Genomic DNA, 18,032 nt, shown 5'->3' with positions numbered 1-18,032 from the left:
AAGCAGAAGAATTGACAGCCGTCGCCGTAGCTCAGAGGTAGAGCACCGGACGCGTAATTCGGAGGTCGTGGGTTCGGATCCCACCGGCGGCATGTGGTTGTTTTTTCTTCTGCTTTTCTAATCAATTGTCTTTAAGCGATAACATATTCAGTAATATTTAAATTGATCAACACCACAAAATAAATAAAATTAATTAAAAAAAATCTTCTGTGCCCCTTGGTTTCTGTGGCTGTTGGCTTCTGTCATATTTATAACGAGCCCCTCATAACCCTTCCCTTGTTTGCTTAATTGCTTAGCGAGGGCCTCGATTCTGGCAGCCTTGACGCCATAGGAAGCATAAGAGGGTTCTCACGCAGCTTCCACCCTCTCCGTTCGATGACGTTCTACGTCACACCTGCGGTAACTCAGGACGTTCTACGTCCGCCGCTTATGAACGTGGGTGGCGCTGATGAACACTCTCAAGTTTAGGTTACTTGTAAACATAAATACCCCCGAAAGCAGAAGAATGGACAGCCGTCGCCGTAGCTCAGAGGTAGAGCACAGGACGCGTAATTCGGAGGTCGTGGGTTCGGATCCCACCGGCGGCATGTGGTTGTTTTTTCTTCTGCTTTTCTAATCAATTGTCTTTAAGCGATAACATATTCAGTAATATTCTAAATTGATCAACACCACAAAATAAATAAATCAATTAAATATCCCCTGTGCCCATTGGTGTCTGTGGCTGTTGGCTTCTGTCATATTTATAACGAGCCCCTCATTACCCTTCCCTTGTTTGCTTAATTGCTTAGCGAGGGCCTCGATTCTGGCAGCCTTGACGCCATAGGAAGCATAAGAGGGTTCTCACGCAGCTTCCACCCTCTCCGTTCGATGACGTTCTACGTCACACCTGCGGTAACTCAGGACGTTCTACGTCCGCCGCTTATGAACGTGGGTGGCGCTGATGAACGCTCTCAAGTTTAGGTTACTTGTAAACATAAATACCCCCGAAAGCAGAAGAATTGACAGCCGTCGCCGTAGCTCAGAGGTAGAGCACCGGACGCGTAATTCGGAGGTCGTGGTTTCGGATCCCACCGGCGGCATGTGGTTGTTTTTTCTTCTGCTTTTTTAATCAATTGTCTTTAAGCGATAACATATTTAGTAATATTCTAAATTGATCCAAATAAATAAAATTAATTTAAAAAAAATCTTCTGTGCCCCTTGGTTTCTGTGGCTGTTGGCTTCTGTCATATATATATATATATATATATATATATATATATATATATATATATATATATATATTTATATATATATATATATTATTTTCATCCTTTCCCTGCCCAGTGTGGGTATGTGCCATTCTGTCAAAGGCTACAACAACAACAACGAGATGACAAGCGCAGAAGGTCCACGAGACCACCATGCAAGAGCGGTGAAATGACCATGACGAAGCCACCGGAAACCTTTCCTGGAGCAACCGAGCAGGGCAAGCCACTCGAGGCTTCGCCGCAGTCCAGCGAGCGTCGCGAGTCGACGCTGGCGCAGAATCTGGCTGGTGTCGACGCCGTAGGACGCGTGGCACCGGCTCGGCCGTCGGCGGTCTGCAGGCCATCGCCTTCGCTCGAAGCTGTTCGCGGCGTGGGAAGCGACGCCGACTCGCAGGCTGCCGCCCAGTATGGATCTGGTAAGTGGATTGCCAGGTAGGACCGCATGACCTGCGAAGAAAGAACTCACCAAGTTCGACTCCAATCAGTTAATGAATCAAGTTTCTGAAGCGAAAGGTTCACTACGCTAGCTAAAGCCAAGGTCACCGTGTGTGGAGATTTCACTTTAATTTGACCTTCAGATAAAGCAAAGCAAAGGAAAGGCGTATAACTGGCCCCCTGTGACAGTGGACACCTTAGTCGCACTTTAAGCGACGAAACCGATGAAGAGCGGGACCTTCGAACGCAAAGGAAAGGCGCATAACTGGCCCTCTGGGACAGTAGACATCTCAGTCGAGCTTTAAGCTACGTGGCGGTAGTGACAGATGTGAGCTTCATGCGTTGGCATTGACCACCGTTATGTCAGAAACGCAGCACTGACGTCATAGGCCGTCGGCGTTCAATGTGTTCATTGGCGTGGGCGTTGACAACGTTTTAGACTCTGATGAATTTAAGGAAAGGAAGTGCGGATGACTGGCTCCCTAGGTCAGTGAACGCGTCAATCGCACATTGTGGGGTGGGGTGGTGAGAAAGAGATGCGGGCTGAATGCCTTAGCGCTGTGGCAGACAAGCAGCAATGCAGCAATGCAGCAGTAGGCCGCAGCGTTCATTGGGTGAGCAAACTCTCGCCATCAACCATTCACTGCCACCAGCCAGGTTGGCAGGGTGGGCGCGCTGCCTATCCCGTGTCCAGAACGCACTTGACGTTATAGACGCCAAGCCGCGTATTGTTGCCCAATACGCCATAGCTTTCGCTATTTAACTACATTCAGCAGTTGTTAAACCGAAGCTAACTTTTTTGCGTGCCTGGCGATTATTTTTCCTCCCGTGATCGTTCAAGCAAAAATTAATGCGGGTGCAACACGGAACAATTGTAATTCCTATTAAATTTATTTCGAGTGTGTTAATGAGAATATACTAATATTTTATCCGTCCTGCTATGCCTTTCTATGCTGATGCATCGAGGTACGTTCTCGACCAAACGAAGGTCACAACTGCCTGGGGCGGATTTAGGGGCAACTTTTGGGTCTCACGAGTACAATGCATGCATTAACCATTTTTTGAGAAAAAAAAAAGAAATTGGCAGACGATTTAGCTTGGTTAGGTCAAACGTGGCATATGAGCGCTATCAGTTGTGGTGCTTTTGGAGGATTATAGACGGCTAATTTTATTACATGCTTTCTTCTTCAAAGTGAAGCGCTCTACATTAGAAGACACGGATTACCACGTGGTATTCGCTTACGACCACTAAATAATTTGTAATTGTATTTCTTCTTTCACGCTGTTTCCATTTCATCAACAGAACCATGGCTGTGATGTACAGTTGACGTTTAGGTCACCTGAGGCACGGAAGAACTGCAATATAAACACTGATACCCAGTTTTAACTAATTACAGCACTTAAACCAGACTCAAGAGCTAGGATAACAACAAATGGCGTACCAGCAATTATATGGCCCTTTTTTTTGCCTCACGTGACCTAAAGTTCAACTATACATCACAACCAACGTTCGGTTAATGTATCCGACATCGAAACAGCATGAGAGAAGAAAGTCAATTAGACATTGATTAAAGGTCATAGGCGAACACCGCGGAGTGATCCATGTATACTAATGTCTAACGCATTGTTTGAAAGAAGAAAAGAAAGGCAAAAATTTGCTGTCTATTTAGTCCTTCAACATGATTGGTTTAAATTCGGACACCTAATCCCTACCTTAAGGGTATGACACGATAGCGTTAATGGGCTAATGCCCTTATATACGGAACTGATCATTCTCACTTTACATTAACAGATCCCTGGGAGTCCTCATCCCCGTCCTGGTGCAGTGGTGCAGTGCTTAAGCGATGCGCCACTGCTCTGCGATGGCAGGTGCTGCAACCGTGGGGCTTTTGCGACCCAGGTTGTTCTTTCCTAGCGACCAATAATTAATTGAACTGCCACCTGCCACGGTGGCCACTTTGCTCACTATCCGGTGGGCAGCGCTCCCGAAGCTCATGCTGCACACACGGCGTTAACCGGCTTTACCTAGCAGAGTGAAGCTGTCGCTTCAAAGAGAATGGCTAATGCGATGCTCTCTTTTCAGTTCGAGGACTTGCCATGTGGCATTGCTGGGACGGTCTACATCATCAAGGCTATCCTCATGCAGGAATCTGGGCAGGCTCCTGCTCTTATCATTGTCCTGTAGCCGCATGGAGAGGACATCGCATGCCAAAATTCATTAAGCATTGTTGTCATTGAGGCTCTTGTTCCTGGACACGTCCATAGCTGGGGCCGGACGTCCATTTCAAAGGCTGGCGTGGAACATTTCGGACATGTTCTGTATGCGTCTTTTTGAGAGTCGACACGTTAACGAAGGGATAAGGGCCACCCCAGCACTTATCCTTTTATGATAATGGATAAGGATTATGAGGGAGGGTACAAGTCTACGGGGCAATCTGGGCACGCGCTTTAGGATGGGAAAGTGGAGCGGGGATCATAAACGAGGTTAGTGGGGGATGCGCTATAGTGTTCAGTTAAGTAAGGATTGGTGCTTTCAAAGAAAGAAATTCTCTCGCTGAAAGGGGGCGGCCAATATTGCTGTGGTTTAACGTGATAGCGTTATAGGCCCCTTTACTCAGCATGACACCGTCATGTGGCGGCCAGAGAAACATAGGAGGTAGGTGGGCTACCTAGGATACGTCACCTTGCCGCGTCATCACAACCCGCCCACAGGATAGTGAGCACACTGCCCGCCGTTGCAGATGGAAGTTAAATTAATGATTGGTCGCTCCGGAAGAGCAACGTGGACCGCACAAGGCCCACCGCTGGGAGCACCACCTGCCATCGCAGGGAAGTGGTGCATCGCTGAACCGCTGCACCACTGCAGTAGGAGGGGTACGAGGACTCCCACGGATCTATGAATGTAAAGTAGAGATTCACCTTGTGTACATATAAGAATTAACCCATTACGCTATCGCGTTATACCGTTAAAACGGAGCTTAAGTGTCCCCTCCAATTTTTTTGCATGGGACTGAAAGCACGCGTGCGCAACACTACTGGCCGCCAAAGCATTTTTTTTCTCCAGAACGGACAATGCATTTCAAAGAAGCTAGGGACAAAACAGAGATATTCAGAGTCACACTATTTTCTAAAGCGGCATCGCACTGCGATAGACTGTACCCTGACCCCTCCTCTACATTATCCAGTAAGTAGTGTACCGGCATCATTTTCTCGGTTCTTAGGTTGGATTTTGACACTGGATGTTTAACTTCTCAATCTGAATGTGTCTCCTGAGCTGCCACTTCATGCTTTATGATGCTCCGAGACGAAACCACCATCTACCGTCTCTCACGCTCTTCTCAGCGATCTGTGATGTGAAATCAGCCTTGCGGACATTTAGACAGCAAAAGAACGAAACAAACGCAGTAAATCAGCTTCACTGCTCTTGAAATCTCAGCGGGGAATGTTTTGAGTTTAGTCATGTCTGTATGCTCGTTACCTAATTTTCACGAAAAAGCGTCAGGTACAAGCCGTCTCATGAAATCGTTTCGTCTTCCAATTTGTTTCTAACTTCTGCTATAGTAATCAGCTTTACGCACACAATCGATATAATTTAAGAAGAGAAACCTAAGCGTGTTGGAAATACTTTTCGCGGAAAAATGGTGACTGGCATGTAAGCGCGGGATAGGACACCGCCTAGTTTTTCGGATTCAGAAGTGACGTTTTACGCAGCTCGATGTATTTATTTACGCGAGAAGGCCATCAAAAGCAACAAGCCTAGCGGCGTTGCTTTTGTCTGCGCAAGCCTCAGTTTCCTACTTAAGATCGTTAGCTACGCGAGCTTCAAGTGTTTACAACGGTGTGCTCAGCAAACGTCGAGAAGACCAAATCCAGATATCCTCGAATGTTACCTCTCCGGAAACATCCTTTCTTAGCAGTGTTCCTGTATAGGCTCCCGCAGGGAGCAGAGTTGAGCGTCTCTTTTTCCTCGCCGCTCCGAACGCCATTCGCCGAGACGCGCTCACACGATTTTCGTGACGTGAAGTGTTAAACACTCCGCGGAGAAGCGGACTTCACAGGCGCAGTGCCGAGTGAACCCTTGTCAGCTCGACGCCTCATGTGAGCCCGCGCTGTAGGCTACATTTCATACCTTTTTCATGCACACCTGTGGCGTCAGGTTTGGTGTTCTCCAGTGGGAGTGACGGACGCAGTCGTCAGCTATGACTGGGTGCGGCGCGCCAAACTGCAGCAACCGCACTGGAAATGGCAAAGCGTTTTACTAAGCAGTGCCATGTGGCAGGTCGGCGGCTGAAGTGCGTCGGCGACTTGATAGGGAAAATAGGATAGGCAAAAATCGCATGCGGACAAGTTTCGCAAATCTTGATGCCGCGAATAGTCTCAGCTAGAAGACAGCGAATCAGCCTATAACCTCTGCTTCAAAATAATCCAGGAGTCGCGAAATGTTTTGATACTGTGACCTAAGCCGAATCTATGAAGAAGGAGTACAAGAAAGCAAAGTGGAAAGCTAATTTATTTTTTCCGAACAATAAGGATGAAGCAGGCAGAAAAACCTACCGCAGTAATCAACAACTATTCTAATTATAAAGGTCAAAAGATAATGCTTTTTACTAAAAATGAGGAAATTTAATAATATCAACGGGTCAGAGTACTTTCAAGGTCCTTTAAAGATTCGTCATTTCACTGCATTTAGCAACGGGGTATATTTTGTGAAATGTTGTTGGGCATGCAATTGGGTTTTAAATTTTTTGGTTATGTCAGACTCGCCTCTTCAATGCATTGGCGTTGCTTTAGTCTGCTTGCCTGCAACCAGCTGCAGAATTATTTCAAGGCGGCAGCCTCATCGTTGTAAAGCAGGAGTTGTCGACGGAAATGTCACGCTTTTCAATTGGTCGAAATGGTCTTGACGTCACAGTGCGCGAATTTCGAACGGGGCCAATTGTACTTTGGCTAGTAACCATGCAACCAATTAAAGGATGGTATAGTGATGCTCCAAGTTAAACAAATGAATAAAACCAAGTAGGAAATCGGTCGAGTTTGGGAATCGAACCAGGGTCAGCTGGAGTGCCAGACGTGCACGCTAACCACTTCGCTATGCCAGCTCCGTGGTTTGGAATGAACAAAGGCGCGTCTAGTAAATACAGCGTCTTCGTTCACTCTCATCTTCCTCCCTTCCCTTACGGCGAGGTTCAGGTGTCCACCGGATACGTTTCCTTTCCTCAAAATCCAATTTACCGACGAGCAAGGCGTAGAGCCGAACGGGCGATGGCGTTCTGTGGACTCCCTGGCAGCGTTGCAGGACGCTGTTTACAGCCACCATCGCTATGTCCGGTATATTTCCTCGTTATATAGTTGATGAATTCCATAAACGTGTACATCACAACAAGACGAATCGTTTGAGACCATCCGGAATCCCCTGCGACAAATGGTTCGGCCGTAATGGACGTCTGGCGGTCCTCAGAATGCATGGTTTGGGGACTGAGAGATCGTCGTTGCGAATCCCGCACATATTTTGGGCTTCATCTACATTAGTCATTTTGCCATCAGGACATGCCAAGTCATTTGACACCACTTGGTACATTCTGCGTCAAACGGGTGGCTTTCAAAATTTATGCGAATGGTAGTCCAGGGGGGGGGGGGGGGGGGGGTGGCCGCCATACTGGCATATACGAGGGGGTACCCAAAAGAAACCGGACTTATTTTTGTTTGAACTTATTTGTTCACATTTTAAGCACAGACCTTCAATCTCCTTCAAAGTATTCCCCACTTGCAATGATACGCTTGTCGAATCTTTCATTCCATTTTTCAAAACATTGTTTAAATTCATCTTTTGTCATGCTTGACAGTGCCTCCGTCGTTTTTTTCTTCACCTCAGCAACATCAGCGAAACGCTTTCCATTCACCTATTTTTTCATTCTGGGAAACAAAGAAAGTAGCACGGGGCAAGGTCGGGAGAATATGAGGGTTGAGGATAGGGGTCATGCCATTTTTGGTCCAAAAGTGTCGTAGAGACAGGGCTGTGTGAGCAGGGGCATTCCCATGATGGAAAAACCAGTCACCCGACCGCCACAAATCTGGCCGCTTCCACCGCACACTGTTTCCCAATCTTTTCAAAACATCCAAGTAGAAAGTATGGCTAACTGTCTGACCCTGCGGAACAAATTCTCCATGGACGACTCCTCTCACGTCGAAAAAACAAATCAGCATTATTTTGAGGTTTGGTTTCACCTGACGAGCTTTCTTGAGGCAAGGTGAATTTGAAGTTTTCCATTGGCATGATTGTTGCTTTGATTAAGGATTAGATTCAGGAACACTTGAGTTGTCCCCATAGCATCGTCCTTGTACGTCTTTCTTAATATTTCAAGAGTTTCCATTCAACTTTTTCCGAGCAAAAATCAGAATTTCACCGGCGCACGCTGTTCACGAAAATCAGCCATTGCAAAAACGACATTCACACAAAACAGTCGTCACTCTAAAACTCTGCCTAAACTAGTCTGACCTCCTTCAACGACGGCAATCGGCTTACTGACTCTGGAATGTTCGTTCTATGCGCTCCTAGTGGCAAAACGCGGTACCACAGAAGCTTTGCCGACGAAAACATTTAGTCCGGTTTCTTTTGGGTACCCCCTCGTATGTAACGAATGCTAAGTATAGGCATGAATGGAGGCGGTACGCGCCCCCTGTTGCTGTGTGATATAATGTGGTCACGTTGTTACTGTTCAGGTGAATTTGACCTTCATTGCAGACCGACGCGTCCTTGATGGACGTAAGTAGTAAGAGCTAACACTCTTAAAAACACCGCTCCATGTATGTTCGAAATGACAGTGGAGCCATATTTATCGATTGCTCCTTTACCGCCCCTGGTCGCCGTTTAATCCCTCCAGTTTAGCTAGGTCCGTTGAGCCTTTCTAAATGCATTGACGGGGTAGCAGGTGTCAGTCGCATTCGCCTAGGGCTGAAGCAGGGGTGACTGCGGAAACGGCTAAAATTATAGAGAGGCTCGAGAGGTTACTGAAACCGGTTCGCTCTACGCGAGTACGCCATTGCACAGCACCTCACCTCACCTGTGCGCACAACTAACCCTAGAAAAAAAAACAAAGGCGTGCTACAAGGGTTTGTACTCCGGGGACTATGTGCGTTGCCACAACCATTTGTTCCTCAAAAGAGATCATTACTTCCTTGAGGTTAATATAAAAATTCGGTACAGACACTTCAGACTGCTTAGGTGTGAAAATGCGAAAGCGTTAAATTGCTGAAGTAGGCTCAGTTCAGTTCAGTTCAGTTTATTACCTTAAAGACCCCCGTCGGGGTATTACATAAGGGGTGGATTATACAGAAAAATAAGTACAATGGTTGCCATGTGGGTTCAACATACAATATGATCTGTTAGTGCTTTGGAAAAGTTGGTTGGGCAGGTGATAGTGGCGATGCCGTTGGAAAGGCCGTTCCAATCTAATGGTGCTCGGGGGAAGAAGGAGGCAGCGAACGTGGTCGTATGGGTCCGAGGCCGGGCAACTTGAAGAATATGGACAGTGCGATGCGATATGCGAGCTGGTGATGTGATATAGCCTGCGTTACCATGAGAGCTGTAAAAGAACTTATGAAACAGGTTTAGGCTGGCCATGCGGCGACGAATAACAAGGGCTGATAAGGCGGATTCTGCTTTTAAAGACGACACGCTGACTTGGTATGAGTAGGTATTGTGGATGAATCTAGTGGCACGGTTCTGGACGGATTCGAGGGCATTTATGAGGTATATTTTTTTAAACGTCTTTATTTCTGCATTTAGTAGGCCGATACCTTGCGGCAGAACTAAGGTGCTTCATGGAGGTTGGGGTGGGGGAGTGGTTAAGGGTGGGGGTGAGGATGGGGGTGGGGGTGAAGGTCGGAGTGCGGGTGGGGGACCGGTGACCGCTTCTTCCTCGAGGTAATGTCGTCCCGAGGTCGGCTCCGCGAAGTGATGGCCTGGCCCTTCATCTTCCTTGAAGTAGGAATGAAAAGTTCGCCAGAGCCGGAGTGCATCTGATGGCCCGATGTGCGATGGCGGATCGACCCATTCCTGCAGGGTTCCAGGTTGAAGCCCGCCCAGGGACTTGAGTGCTCTCTCCTGTACTGCGTCAAAGGTAGGGCAACTCCACAGAAGATGTTGGGCCGTGCCTCTGGCAGGGCACGTCGGGCACTGAGGAGTCGGGTATGAGCGCGGGTTTATGAGGTGCAACTTCGCTGGTGATAGAAGCTGGCCGGTCTGGGCTCGGCGAAGGAGCACTGCCTCCACTCACCGGAGTGCGCTATGTGGACGGCGATATAGCTGCTCAGGGTTGGCCAAGTGCTCGAGTATGCTGCGACGATAGCGCTGGGTGAGGTATATTTGATGTGGATTCCATATAAGGGATGCATATTCTAGTTTCGGTCTGATTAGCGATTGGTAAGCCAGGAGTTTAACTTGTTGGGGAGCGTGACGTAAGTGGCGTTTCAAAAAGCCTAGTGTTTTATTCGCGGATGATATTACATTAGAAATATGTGTGCGCCAAGATAAATCATAAGATAGCGTGACTCCTAAGTACTTAAATGAGTTAACTGCTTCTATTGGGATTTGAGCTATATTGTACGAAAAAATAAATGGTTTAGTGCGACGAGTGAAGGATACAATCTTGCATTTCTGAGGGTTAAGTGTCATCATCCACAGGTCGCTCCATTTCTGAACGTTAGTTAGGTCAGTCTGGAGGGCTTCATGGTCGGAAGAGTTATTAATGGTACGATAAATGACGCAATCATCTGCGAACATACGAATGTGACATGATACGTGAAAGGGCAAGTCATTAATGTATATTAAGAATAATAACGGTCCGAGCACTGATCCTTGGGGTTACTGGAATGTAATCAGAAAATTCGTTATTAACTATGACAAATTGGGTTCGATTTGTTAAAAATTCCTTAATCCAGTTTAGAATGCTAGGGTGAATATTTAGGTAAGAGAGCTTAAGTAGTAATCTCTGGTGTGGTACTTTGTCAAAGGCTTTTGCGTAATCTAAAAAAATAGCATCAATCTGTTGGTTGCAATCAAGGTTAGCATGTAAGTCATGAACAAATGTAGCCAGTTGTGTCTCACAGGAAAGGTTTTTACGGAAGCCATGCTGTGATGAATGAAAGAAATTGTTGGAATCGAGAAAGTTCATGACTTGAGAATAAATTACATGCTCCATGATTTTGCAGGGAATACTTCTTAGGGAAATGGGTCGATAATTTAAGGGCGAGTTTTTGTTACCAGACTTGAAGATTGGGACGACTTTTCCCACTTTCCAGTCATCCGGTATGTTACTTGAAGAGAGAGACTGAGAGTACAATAGTGATAAGTAGGCCGCGGAAATGTGCTTAGTATTTTTCAGAAATTTCGAGTTAATTTCATCGATCCCGGCTGATGATGTTAGCTTGATATTTTCGATACGAGATGATATACCATCTGCGAAGAAAGAAACTGGATCCATGGTTGACGCTGTGAAGGAACTTATGAAGGCGTTAGCAGGTAAATCACACTCTTTCGCAAAAACAGTTGAAACGGCTCTATTGAAAATGTCAGCACATTCACAATCGCTGATGGTTTGACCCGTATCGTTAGTAAGAACGATTGTACGTGTATCCTGCGGGTTTACTACGTGCCAGAATTTTTTAGAGTTGTGTATTAGCATATTTGGCAAGTCAGAGTGGAAAAAGGTGTGTTTTGCGTTGCGGATAGCAGCAAGGTAATACCCTTCGGCAGTGTAGTACTTTTCCCATGATGCTTGGCTTGGGTTCCGCTTTGCTGCCCGATAGTGACGCTTTTTCTTGTTTTCCAGGCGTTTCAGGGCCGTAGTAAACCACGGTTTTTGCTGGTTAGCACGGAAACTAGCCACCGGAATGTACTTGTTTGTTAGTTCGTGAACTTTGGCCCTGAAAATTGTCCAGTTTTCGTGAAGAGACTCTGTGTGGAAATCGGTTTCATAAGTTGGAAAAAAAGCAGTTAGTTCTTCATTTATTGCTTGAAAATCACCTCTTTCATAAAGACGAATTGTTTTCCTGGAAACTTGACGAAGCATGGGTGTAAAACTGAAGGTAGCATGAATGACTTTATGATCACTTATTTCCCTTAGGTATGTAATACTTATTGCGCTATCTGAGCTGTTGGATAATATCAGATCTAGAGTGTTGGCGGAATTCTGCGCAATGCGCGTTGGCTCTAATATTAGCTGAGTAAGGTTGAAGTTAAGACAGACATCGACAAAATTTTTTGCATCTGAAGAATTTGCCATGGAGGTGAGGTTACGCCGGTCAATGGTGGGACAATCGAAATCACCAAAAAGAACAATATCTGCATTAGGATACGATGATGTCAGTTCACTCAACACTTTGTTTAGTTTGTAGGAAAAGTCCGGATCATTTTGCGGTGGACTGTAACAGACTCATATCAGCACAGTTCGGGGGGCAGCGTGGCAGAGCAGCCATAGCAGTTCTAAGTTAGAATCTACATTGATTAAGGATGCTGAAAACTGCTGATGTACGGCTATGAGTACGCCACCGCCACGGGCTCTCTCCCGGTCTTTACGGTAAACTTTAAAGTTGGGCAGCGCGGCTAAAATTTCGGTATCACTGATATTGTCTGTTAGCCACGTTTCTGTAAGAATGAGAAGGGTGCTGTTGGTTGATAAGACAAGACTAGATACGATTTCCCGTTTCGGTAAAAAGCTTCGTATGTTAGTAAATACCGCAGATAAGGTAAGATTAGTTCGGGGGGTGTGCTGTCGGGGAGTTGCTTTAGAGCGAGTAGAGTGTGATTGCTATGGCACTTCTTTTACCGTTTCCGTCAAGTCGTCGAATATATACTGCTTCGGGCCTATGTACAGTGTTTTAAAGCGCAGTGCGTACTTATCAGATGTTTCTTTCGCGAAACGTAGTAGGTGTTTGCGTGCCTTACGGACAGAATGTGAAAAGTCTTCTCCTATGCTGTAGTCGGTGTCTTTTAGTTTCCGGGAGTTTTTTAGGATGGATTCTTTTGTCTTATGGAAAGTGAATTTAACGATAATGGGTCGACATCGTTCACTTCAGTGACGGTCAAGACGATGTGCTCTTTCTATTTCTTTTGGGTCTATGGTGATATCCAAATTTTCACTGCAAAGGCGGGTGACCAGTTCTTCAGACTCAGAGGACGTTTCCTTTGAGCTAGTATCAGGGAAGCCATAAAATAGCAGGTTGTTGCGGCGCGACCGGTTTTCGGCATCGTCTACTCTGGATTCGAGGTTACTGATTTGGCTCGCCGACGTGGCGGCATCAGTCGTAATAGATTCAAGTTCTGTTTTAAGTGATGCGAGGTCCTGATAGTGGGTTTCTAACTCGGTAATGCGCTTACTTAATTCGGTGATCGATTTGTCTGTCGCTACTAACCTGCTGCTGAGGTCTTTTACTTCGCTTATTAACGTGCTTTGGCCCGATGTTAGTTTCTGTAGTTCTGCAAGTATGGCGGCAGTGTCAGGACCAGGGTTAGTTTCTATGTCACCGGATTGCATAAGCAGCGAATGGACAACAGCAAAGCATTCAACGACAATACAAGTACAGCACTGCGGGCTCGGCAGCTGAATTAAGAAGTAGTTGCTCGATTTCTTTGCAAAAAGAGAGTATGATTTTCTAACCTGCATGGCGAAGACAAGAGGGTTACTCGTCCGCGCAGTGGCACAGCTGCCGAGCCCACAAGACGCCGCGGTCCACGGGCGATCTTTTATAGGTGGCGAAAAACATGATGTCTGCGGCGATTGCATTTCCCACGACGAACAGATGGTCCCAGAGCCAAGTGGTGGCGAAATCTAGGTAAACGTGACGTCAGCCGCTGTTATGGAATTGTTATCAGCTTCATGACTGCCGTAGTGATGACGATAACGTGGCCGCACGTCGACGCAGGCAGCAGCCAGAACAGGCAACAGCACATGTGTGAACACAGGAAGGAGCACCTGCATGGCGAAGACAAGAGGGTTACTCGTCCGCGCAGTGGCACAGCTGCCGAGCCCACCACGTTGCAGAAAGACTATGAGCCATGACTATGCATACTTTGTGAAAACTCTATATACCTTACGGTAGGTTTATTGTAAAGTGTTGAGTCATGCTACCTTGCAGAATGACTGAATCATCAGTCATGACTGTGACTACAAGGCATAACTAAGCGTAATGTTTGTACTGACTTTATGCACCTCACATTACGTTACTTGTGAAGTATTGAGTCATGCTACATTGCAGAAGTAAAGTGGTGAGTGATGCGTCATGACTATGCGTCATCACTACGCATACTATGTACAAACTCTGTACACCTTACTGAATGTTACTCGTAAAGTGCTGAGTCATGATACGTAGCAGAATGACTGAGTCAGGACTTTCATAGGTCATAGTACGTTACGTTTCATCATTCATGACTATGCATGTTCACTTAGATGTGTTGTGACATCCTCCGAATTTCGTGCCACAGATGGCGGACGCCGGCTTTTGTGGCACTGCGACATATATCTCGCATTAATAAATAAACAAACAAAACTGCACAAAGGCATCGGCTACAGCTGTAGGCGATGACCCCACGAACTGTACCGTTCGTCGTGAGGACTTAGTGGTGCACACAGCTCCGGTTTACCGATGTGTGGCTCCGAGTGCACCGGAGTCGTGCATTCCTCGCTGACAGTATTCTTCTGCCCGATGGCTTCCAGAGCGCACAGGCGGCAGCAGCAAGAGAGCAACGGCGCAGTCGGCGGCAGACGCGTCCTCGGCTCGGGCCGATTGCGCCCCTTCTGTCCGACGGTCCCGGTGCGGAACCAACGCCACTGGCAGAGGGGGCGCCCAGAAGGGGTCGCAGCGTAGGGCCAAGAGCAAGGACAGCGTGAGTCTCCTATAGGCGTTAGCCGTTCAGTGGTGATATCGTTCTGCTGATGTACACGAGGTCGCAGGACTGAATCCCGGCCGCATTTCGGCGGATGCCACGCAAATCACGCCCGCGTATACTGTGTGTTGTCAGTGGACGCTAACGGATCCACTGTGGTCGCAATATTCCGGAGCCCTCCACTACGGTGCCTGTTTCTGTCTCCTATTCCGCCCCTCTTTGATCTCTTTCATTAGGAAGCGTCTGCGCCTTTCCGTTCCTCACATACGCATAAACATTTATGTCAGTGAACTCGTGCGGGTAAATCTGTAATACGGCACTTTTACTCGTGCAGTTGCTTATACTTTCGAGTCTGCATGTTTGTAAGAAATATGTAAATCGGATGTAAATAGCTTTGTTTTTGTTTTTACCTCTCCACAATCCTTTTTTTTGTCATTTACAATCTGTACTTCCTATGACTTATCGCCCTTCCCTATCCCTTTTATTTCTGCCGACCGCAATGTTCGAGATTGAAGCTATCGATAGTTTCTGCGGCGTGCAGAAGAACCCCAGGTGATCGAAATTTCTGGAGCCCTTCACTATGGCGTCCATCATAGCCTTAGTTGCTTTGGACGTTAAGCCCTCGTAAACCAAACCAAACCTGCCCCCAAACTCGTCGGCAATGTGGTGCTGTTGTGACCCCTAAATCGGAAGAACCAAGCTCCCACAATACGACCAAGAATGAACGCGCGACGCCCACCGCACGGTTACCCAGCATATATAATGATCATAATTTCTTGATAGTTGTTTACTGAAAAATAATAACAAAAAGGTTGGTTGGTTGGTGTATGGGGTTTAACGTCCCAAAGCGAGTCAGGCTATGAGAGACGCTGTAGTGAAGGGCTCCGCAAATTTCGACCACCTGGGGTTCTTTAACGTGCACTGACATGGCACCGTACACGAGCCTCTAGCTTTTCGCCTTCATCGAAATTCAACCTCCGCGGCCGCGATCAAACCCACGTCTTTCGGGTCAGCAGCCCCGCGCCATTACCACTGAGCCAAAGCAAGGCATGAAACACTTTCAAATGAAATTCTTCTGATATTTCGAACTACTGAGGTAGCGGAATGGCTCTTTTTTTGCAGAAAATCATGCGAACTTTGCCTTGGCAACCGGTATAAACCATCAAAAAGCCAAAAAATTACTTTTTCTTTTCATAGTCCGCTTTACATTCCTTCTTCGCAACTGTTCCACTATGTGGCAGTTTTAAATCCATCACCATTCCGGTGTCATGATTGCGCAACATCATTTTTCTCCAGGCGAAAGCGGTGGCTCCAGTTCGAAGGTGTTACAGTCACCTGCCAGGTGTCTCAGGTGTTGCGCATCACATCGGACCGAATTCCATATTCTCTTTGAAATTCATTGCTTGCAAATGTTATTAACAGCAATGTATAAGAAATCTTCTCCCCTAAATATATTGCGCATGTCACTGCACTGACCTTAAGTAAGCAATGGATTTCGAGTTGGTGAAAGCGTATGTCATTTTGCCTACTTTGTGCAGTGGCGAGCGCAACCGTGACGCCTGTGGAGTCGATGCATAAGAGGAGTTCGTTTAGTGTTGATGTGACGTACGCTACTCGGCCAGACGAACCGGCCGCCCTTCGTTTTAGCCTGGGGCTGTATTTTGTAACGGTTATTTTTACAATTTATTCGTTAGCCTTTTTATTACTGGTCAGCCTAGCGTTCGCTAATGGGGCTGGCATTATAGCTCTCAGGCGTGAACGTCACAGGAGGTAGCTACCAATGGTAGCGGCGCATAAGAACGGGGCCTGAAATCAACTGTGGAAAAATACTGCCTTACAAAGAAAAATAACAAAACGGCCTGCAGATGGTGCTACTCTATTGCACAGAGCTGGCGACTTTGTAGGCGCAGTCTGAAGCTGCTTTAATCAATATGCATCTGTCTTTATGGGACGAAAACGCCGTCATTTAGGCCTTCCGGCGTATTTTTCCCGGCATCTCTGCACATAGTACTTGTACAGTAAGACGAATTTCATATTTTGCAACAAAACGAAGCCTCGAAGTCTGTTTTACAAGTAGAGGTGACGCCGTTCCTTAGGCACGGCACCGTTGCTCCTTGCTAGTTCTTTAACATGTCTGTTGCGGTACACTCACACGACAATGCGCACTCGCGAGCATTTACGCTTCGCGCAGGACAGAAACGCAGCACACAACGACGCTACGTACTCGCGGGGCACCACCCGCCTCTATTCGCGTGGAAGGTAAACAAACTCTTGCGTTTTTTGAGAAATTCGGTTGCAACGAGAAGCACATGCAAAGCAGCGAAAAATGGAAACCAGCGCGACTTTTGAGACAAGGACCAGATAAAAGACGAACACCACCGCGCGTTGGTGCTTTTTCGCCCTTTATCTGCACATTGTCTTAAAAGTTGCGCTGTTCTGCGTGTTTCGCTGCCATGAATTTACCGGCTAGCCCTTCCAGCCACGATCGCAAGGCGCATGAAAACTGCAGGGTATAGAAACCATTGCACTGTTGCAAACGTCGCGCTCAAGCACCGTGCCGTCGTGGATAAAACGTTGAACACTAATTATAAGTCTTAATAGAAAACAGTCTATAAAGCAAAAACACGATGCCCTTTTCCAAGTTCCTTCAGAAATTTTACGGCTTCCATGTCTATTTAACGAAACGAAATTTTCCGGCTGCGGGATGTAACAAACCTTACCTGCTCGAAAGCCTTGAAAGTATGACGCGTTGGAGTTAATGGGTCCCTTCAGCTGCCTGAGGTTCCTTTTTCATACCACTTCGCAGACACGGACACTTCTCGTTATTTCGTTTTGCTTTATCTTGTTTTATTATTATTATTATTATTATTATTATTATTATTATTATTATTATTATTATTATTATTATTATTATTATTTGCCAAAATACATACACGGCCTTCCTTTAACGAAGTCGAGCGAACGTTCCTCATTAGTAGAGGGGCAGCGATCGAATCGAAGCGCGACCATTTTTCTCCACAACGCAGTTGCTTTTCTTCCTTAGAGGCCGTACGTAATGGCAGTAGAATAACATCACGAATGACGTCGAGTAATGTGCAGCGACATCCTCACTGCTGTACTGTATGATCGTTGCGGGATGTTCGAATTACAAGAGCGAGGTCATGCGTTTGCGATGCCAGGACTCTGTCGACCAATCCCGATTTCCACGACACGCCGACGCCAACTGCGACGGTTTCTCCGCTGAACGGGACCCTTAACCCTATCGCGTTAACATCGGTAGCTCTTCATTGCACGCTCGCTTTGAAACGTTGCGTACAGCGCTGTTCGGCACACACTCGGCGCGTCACAGGAGCAGCTGCCCGCTGCTCCACAGAACGATGCACGGATGCGCTTGCCTTTGCCATCAGTAGCCGGCGTGTGTTTCGTGCCGCCGTGGCATCAGCAGTATAGACTTACAAGCAAGCACT

General features: G+C 46.8%; 1 pseudogene; it reads right to left on the bottom strand.

The window, feature by feature from the left end:
* Window positions 1–12,286: 12,286 nt before the first annotated feature.
* On the bottom strand, window positions 12,287–13,660 carry LOC149354470 (uncharacterized; annotated as a pseudogene).
* Window positions 13,661–18,032: the final 4,372 nt, after the last annotated feature.

Source organism: Amblyomma mixtum, chromosome 3 (assembly GCF_055824585.1).
Source record: "Amblyomma mixtum isolate Tamu chromosome 3, ASM5582458v1, whole genome shotgun sequence".
Lineage (NCBI taxonomy): Eukaryota > Metazoa > Arthropoda > Arachnida > Ixodida > Ixodidae > Amblyomma > Amblyomma mixtum.
This window is presented reverse-complemented; position numbering and strand designations above follow the sequence as displayed.